The 7,150-nt window shown below is 42.5% G+C and overlaps 1 long non-coding RNA gene across 1 annotated transcript; it reads right to left on the reverse strand.

Annotated features, from left to right (window-relative positions):
- Positions 1-6,120: 6,120 nt before the first annotated feature.
- LOC121990095 lies at positions 6,121-7,150 on the reverse strand. Its single transcript, XR_006114451.1, has 4 exons — positions 6,706-7,150; positions 6,558-6,633; positions 6,401-6,470; positions 6,121-6,181 (listed from the first exon to the last, which is right to left on the reverse strand). It is a non-coding gene; the product is annotated as an uncharacterized LOC121990095 (long non-coding RNA).

The following is a 7,150-nucleotide window of genomic DNA, read 5'->3' on the forward strand; positions in this document are numbered from 1 at the left end:
CTACCACTCTCCATCAGTGGTCGAAAGGATAGCTATAAACGACTGACGACTCTCTCCACCACAAGGAAGATAATAGTCGTCAGCAATGCAATGAATGATGAACATGATATATATATAATCATGATACGAACACCGTCATCATCCATGCAACTCTAAATCGACCTAAGTACACTACAACATGAGTATGATCATCAAGATACCTCCACATATCTCACCAAACACATATACACCACTACATATGCATAATCAACCAAGAATCTCCGATAATCCTCCTAACACATGTACACCGAACATAGGTACAATCAACATATATCCTCCAGTAAAAACACATCAAACACATGTATATACAACAAATATACAATCAACACAACTCCTCCAATCATCACACCGGACAAATGTATACACAACATACAAATGGACAGTCATCATATGAACACTGCCAACGAACCATACACTACCATACACACTCTAGATGTGCACAAATACCACAGAGTATAGATAATCCAAAATGTAGACTGTATAAGAGTTAAATAGATCATCAGAAGGGTCAAGCATCAGTATCAAGCAGGAAAGCAACATACGCCCACGATATAAGGTAAAACAACCTAATCCATCAAATAAAACCATGCACTAAGCTCAATAAAATCTACATAGAGCCAAGGAAGAAATACCCACCTTGATACGTAGATCACGTCCTGAAATCCCACGCCGAGACGCTCGTCCCGAATCCATGTCCTGCGATCACATAGTATATTTAGCTAATTACATACGAAGTAAATAACTAAGCAACTTCCCCCACCTAATTAGAATAATCCTAATCAAACATGATTAAGGATTAATCCTCCAACTAACCTTAATCATAATACAACCTAATTAAATTAGGTTATACATGTTACATCTCCAAAACTCCTCCAAATCAATAACCCAATTTTATCCAACATCGTATCAATATCTCCCAATTCGATAATCATCCAATCAACCTATCAACCAAATCATCAAACCACAATCAACCACAAACTCCAACATGATTCATCTTTAAATTCTCACCCATATCCATAGTTTCCAATCCAAAACCCCTAATCAAATATCAACATGGATTCAACAATACATGCTAATATATCTAAGCAAGAACAAAGTCCTACAACCCATAAAAAGACCTAATTGAGTAACATACTACTAAGAATCAGAAGTACATCAATGAAATACACTCAGCTTGAGATAAGGCAACCAAAATCAGTAGCTCACAGCACCAAGATCCCTGTCCATAAGCTACAAAAGCACCCACACATCTATTCTTCCAAGAATTAATCCATAGCTCAGTCTGTACAACAGTGTATATGCTGAAAACCCTAATAATTCGGACCTTACTCACCTCAATAGAACCCTCACCTCCTCACCTAAGGCCTGCACAACTTCAAGAAGTGGAATTGGAGATGGTCGGCAACAAGGAAGGTCCACCACATACTGATCCAATGCTTCCACTATTCCAGAACAGAAAGAAGAACAAAAATTGGAAACAATTAGGGCAAGACCCTGAATCCATATGAATCCAGATGAAGCTTACCTTGATAGATCACCTCTGATGATGTCGCCCGATCCAATCCAGCAGGTGTGGAGCTACATATCAATCCCCAGCGAACAAATTGAGGAGGAGACCATCAATCGGCTGGGGATGCGAGTCAAACTCCCCCGGCTGTGCCCTAGACACCGGGCTGCTGCCGACCGCGAGCAAGAAACCGCCGAGAAGACAACCTCTCAGTCAGAGATGGTCGGTAATCCCCGAAAACCAACGCCATTCTCTCCGGCGACTCCATGAGGACGCGATCGTAGTGGTGGACATGCACCGACAGTGTCAAGGGCATTCGTGCGAGAGAGGAAGAGAAGCAGGGGAAGGAAAACTCTACGCCTCGGGAGGGAGAGGGAGACTCGGCCGAGACACGCTGGAGAAGGAGATTGTTGCCGGCGGTGTCCTCGCGGCGGCCGGCGATCGACGCGGTGGCATCATCGCGCGCGCGAGGAAGGGTTTGGGATTCGGATTGCAAAGGTTTGGGGGAAAACGACGATGGGTTCGGGAAAATAAAGGAAAAAGATTTTATAATTAAAACATCTCCTCACTTAAACGGGATATCCCAAACAGGCTTTATCCGGACCCATCAATTCATCCCCTCAAAATCCGTCATACGAGCTCCGAAAAATTTCCAAAAAATTTCTAAAATTTTCGAAAAAATTCTATAAGGCTATTTCCCAAATAACCTTATTAATTTAATTTTTCAATATCTTACAAGGTGACTTCTGATTTGGCCTTCATGTTCGAGTTCGGACTTGACTGTTTTGTCTTTGATTGAGCCACCTTCTTGATCTCTAGTTTAGTGAACCCCTTCTTCTTTTTTTTTTACAACTTTTGCACCAAGTTCACGAGCTCAATGATGATTTCATCATTGTCTTCTAAGTTTGATTCACCTTTGGACTCGGGCTCGGTCAAGTGCTTGGTTTTTTATTCCCTCATTTTGTTTGTACCTATGACCAAAGCAATACCTTTCTTTATTGGTAGTGCATTAGTTTGTTCATGCAATTTGAATTTGGAAAATAGATCGTCTAATATAATTAACAAAAAATCCTTAGAGACTTTGTAAGCATCTACCATGGATGCCCACAAAGTGTTCCTCAGAAAGGTGTTTAGCACGTACCTAATGATGTCGCGATTCTCCACCATTTGTCCGATTGTGTGGAGGCTATTGAGAAGATCTTGGATGCGAGCATGTAACTAGCTTGCTGACTCACCCTCCTATATTTTTATATTATATAATTTATTAAAAATAAAATCTCTTTTTTTTTTTCCTTAGTGTCAGAGGTTCGTGCATGTAGTTCGATTAGTTTCTCCATAAGCATTTTTCACTTGAGAAGGGACTGAATCGGTTCAACTCTTCTTTAGTCAGGCCACACTGTAAGGTTTGAGTAGCTTTTGCATCAGCCTTAATTTTTCTCCTTGTTGGTGTGTCCCATTTGTCGCAAGGGATGAGTCCCCTGTCTTTGGTGGGGAGTGTGAACCTGGTCTGGATGATAATCCACATCTCCACTTGTATCTTTAGGTAGTACTCCATCCGGCCTTTCTAGTATCATAAGTCCTTGCCAAAGAAAAGAGGTGAGCATGCGGTATTGTAGCCTTCTTGATAGGCCATAAAAAAATCTATCACACAATAAAGAAAAATGATGAATATTCCAAGACTTGGTCTTGGATTAGTAGTGTGTGATAAAAGGAAGAAAAAAACTAAAAACTTGAGAGGTTTTATACCAACATCAAGAAATAAAAAACTCGATCAAAAAATAATCAGAAGGGGTAATATCACTTATTCTGATCGATTTCAAAAAATCTAAAAAAACATGAAAATAGTGCTTGAATGGTGGTTTCACCGATTCAAAGTGGCACCACTCCGATACTAATTGTAGGATCGAAAGTGCTAAAGGGGGAGGGGGTGGGTGAATAGTGCTCATGACTTTTTCACTAATTCGTTTAAAACTCAGAGTAAAACATAGAGAAATAAATAATGAACAGAAGTAAAAACAATGCTAACAAGTTTATTTTTACTTGGTTCGAAGCCTTTGACGACTCCTACTTCAAGGCCCACGATCGTCGATTACTTTCATTGGGCAATCCACTATTAGTTCAAATATTACAAGAATATTAAGATATAACTTTGCATTAAGTAAAATATATTGACAAAGAAATAGATCTGGTGTTGAGCGTAGTTGTTGGAGCAGTGTCACAGCTTCGTAGAGTCGTCTTTGAAGTAGCGCACAAGAGAGAGATCATCAAAATGAGTTATGTACAAGGAGTTGCTCGAATATAGCTATTATAAGATGTTGAAGGTGTAGGATTGAAAAGAATTTAGATATCTCGACAATGGTATGATATTATCCACTTTGGGTCTAAGCCCTCATGGTTTTGCTCTTAGGCTCTACCCAAAATGCCTCATGCCAATGGAGATATCTTTTTTCTTATATACCCATGATCTTTTCCATGTGTTTTCAATATGGGACTATGTTTGTAACCTTGCAACCCCAACAATCCCCCCTCAAACAAAGAACCACAGGCTTCCCACGCCCGATCCTCGACCCACCAGGTCTTCCTGCCCCTCGGTCCACCCGACCTACTGGACTTCCTTGCCTAGCCGCAACAAGGACTTCCTGCCTGGTGTCTAGTTCTCTTGATCCGAACATAAGAGCCCCCACTTTCTTTATTCGAGGTCAATATTGTACCCACATGGCTCAATCAGGCCATAGCTCTTGTGCATAGTTAGCGGTTAAACCTTCTGGTAGTCCGGGCTCTGATACCAATTGTATGATCGAAAAGAATTTAGATATTTCCACAATGGTATGATATTGTCAACTTTGAGCCTAAGCCCTCATGGTTTTGCCCTTGAGCTCTACCCAAAAGGCCCCATGCCAATAGAGATATCTTTTCTCTTATAAACCCATGATCTTTTCCATGTATTTTCAATGTGGGATTATGTTTGCAACTTTGCAACCCCAATAAAAGGCACCTCCAACATCATCCAAGGCGCCTCCAGTAGTAGATGTTATCCCCATAATGTCACGCCCCAGAGGAGTCTCTGTCCGAAGAAATTTCGGCAGCATCTCCCCTATACGGCGGACAATATGAAACTTTCTACATATCACATATACTTCAGCCACAGGCGGCTGGAATGATAAAAAAAATAAAAAAAAACAAACACCACGCAGTTTATAATAGTAATCAATCATAGTAGGACTCTGACTCGAAATCCACCCTACTCCACTACACTCGTAAAGCTCAAATCCAACAAACTCACCTCTTCTGCCGTCCAGGCAGGCATATAGTAGAATAAAAACCAAACCATCCAAAGACCATCAAACGGTAACAATCCGTACAATATCCATAAATAAAATCCAAAACAAAACTAAAACATAGTCTGATGGAAGAAAAACCAAAATAAAGCAAATAACAACCTAGTAGAGAACTAGCTCTACGTGCAGATGGGGGGGCCAGCGACTGGAACTGCTCCGGACAGCCTCAACCTGAAAATATCAACAATGGAGGCGGGGTGAGTCCAACACTCAGCAGGTACAACTGATATGCATAATAAAACAAATAACAGACAACACTAATCATGCGTACAGTCTCCTGAATATGAGGAGGATAAATGCAACTGAAATGAAATCAGAAGATAACTGTACTGACCGGATCAAAGTATAAAGGTAACAGGTCGTCAGACCGAGTGAGTCATAATCCTGTATGCATGTCAATCAATGCATCCAAACAAATGCAGCATATAAGTGCAGCAATCACAAGCAAATAAAAAATGCAATAAATGCATATGTCAACCCCATACTCTGAAATCAATGCTCCTGTGCAATGACAGAGTAAACGGGATGCTGTCGGAGTACTCCTGTCCTGTGACCCCAAATCATAAATGGGGGAGCTCAATGCTCTCATCTCCCGGTACACGATGACGGGGAGGATATCTCTGCCGGCTACCACGCTGAGTCTCCTGACCAACGGAGCCAAACAGAGTCCACCATCTGCCGGCTACCACGCTGCTACCCTAAATGCCAACGGAGCCAAACAGAGCGGAACTGACTGCCGGCTACCACGCTGAGTCGCCTGACCAACGGAGCCAAACAGCAGAACCGCCACACACCAGCCAGATATACAAATCCATGGGTGATGTGTGCAGTACATGTAACTGGCGATGAGCTCAACCAAAGTAGAGCCGACAATCGCACAGCATGCAATCATGATGCATGATACTGAACATGGCAATCTCATGAATAACATGGCATGATCCATATAAATAGATACAAAGTGTGTACCACAAGAAGACGTATCAAATAGAAGGTACACAAATCGAAGAGGGTATCAAATAAACCCTAGATCCAGAAATAACAGAGCATGTGGTTAGGTCACTACCTAAGACATATGTGATCAGGTAGATAATATGCAGTGCAGCATAAATAAACAAACAAACATGTAACTAATCATGTAGCGACCAACCGAAACAAACAGATAACACAATTATTGTTATATGTTAAACATATTATCATGCATATCAAAAGACATAAGTCAAAGTACCCGCCTCCAATAGGAAAATAAGATCAGTCCGGTCCAACTCGGACGTCGAGATGCTCGTCTCGTGTCAAAACCCTGAGTCACGAATAGAAATATATTTTATTTAGCTACAATCATATAAATAACTAAATAAAATCTCTTACACTAAATTAGGGCAAAACCCTAATCCATAAACCTCGACCAACTAGGGTTAGTTTCCTTAACCCTAATCATTTCTTATCGCCCCAATAACCCTATCCTTTTCATAGCTAGAATTAAATCTAGTTCGTATTCAAAATTACCTCCTCCACTTACCTAATTCTGAAGCCTCAACCGGTAACGTTGCTGCCGGAACAGAGGTAGTTGCTGGAATCCAAGCAATAACCTGCGATTCACTGTCTATATCAAAATAGAGCTTAAGAAATCATCACACTAATGATAACATAATTCTATATCAATCTGTGCACCTCACCTTCAATCACAGCCAAGGCAATTTACTGCCGGAGAGGATTAGCACCTGGAAATCAGACACTCCACAGCACAAAATCCTGGTAGAACAAACCCTCAGTGCTGGAATCAAAGGAATCAAGAAGAAGATCAAGACTAGGGCTCGGCAGAACCTGGTGGCCGGTGAAGTGGTTCGGCTGTGGTGACGGTGCAAGGCGACTAGAGCAGACGGCACGAAGGGAAAAGAGAACTCGACAATGTGGCTCGGCCTCGAGGGCAGAGGAAGGATGGCCGGCACTCTCCGTGCGACGGCGGCTCTCGGCTCTCAGCAATGGCAGAAGAGGAAACTCCTCAAATCAGGGAGCTAGGGCGCAGAGGAGGGCTCGCGATCCAAGCTAGGGCAGAGGCAATAGGTCATCTGCCGACGTTCAGGAGAAGCGAGGAAGAGAGGAATCAACTCTAGGGCTTCGGCTGGCAACGCCGCTGCCAGCGGTGGCGACCCGAGGAGATGGGTGTCGCGGGCTGAGGCTAGGGCACTGACGATTGGTACCGGTCCTGGTGGCCGGCGCTCGGCATCGCTGGCGGCAGTAGCGTCGGCAGTGCGGCTTGGCGCTAGGG

The sequence above is a fragment of the Zingiber officinale genome, chromosome 6B (genome assembly GCF_018446385.1).
Source record: "Zingiber officinale cultivar Zhangliang chromosome 6B, Zo_v1.1, whole genome shotgun sequence".
In the NCBI taxonomy this organism is placed as follows: domain Eukaryota; kingdom Viridiplantae; phylum Streptophyta; class Magnoliopsida; order Zingiberales; family Zingiberaceae; genus Zingiber; species Zingiber officinale.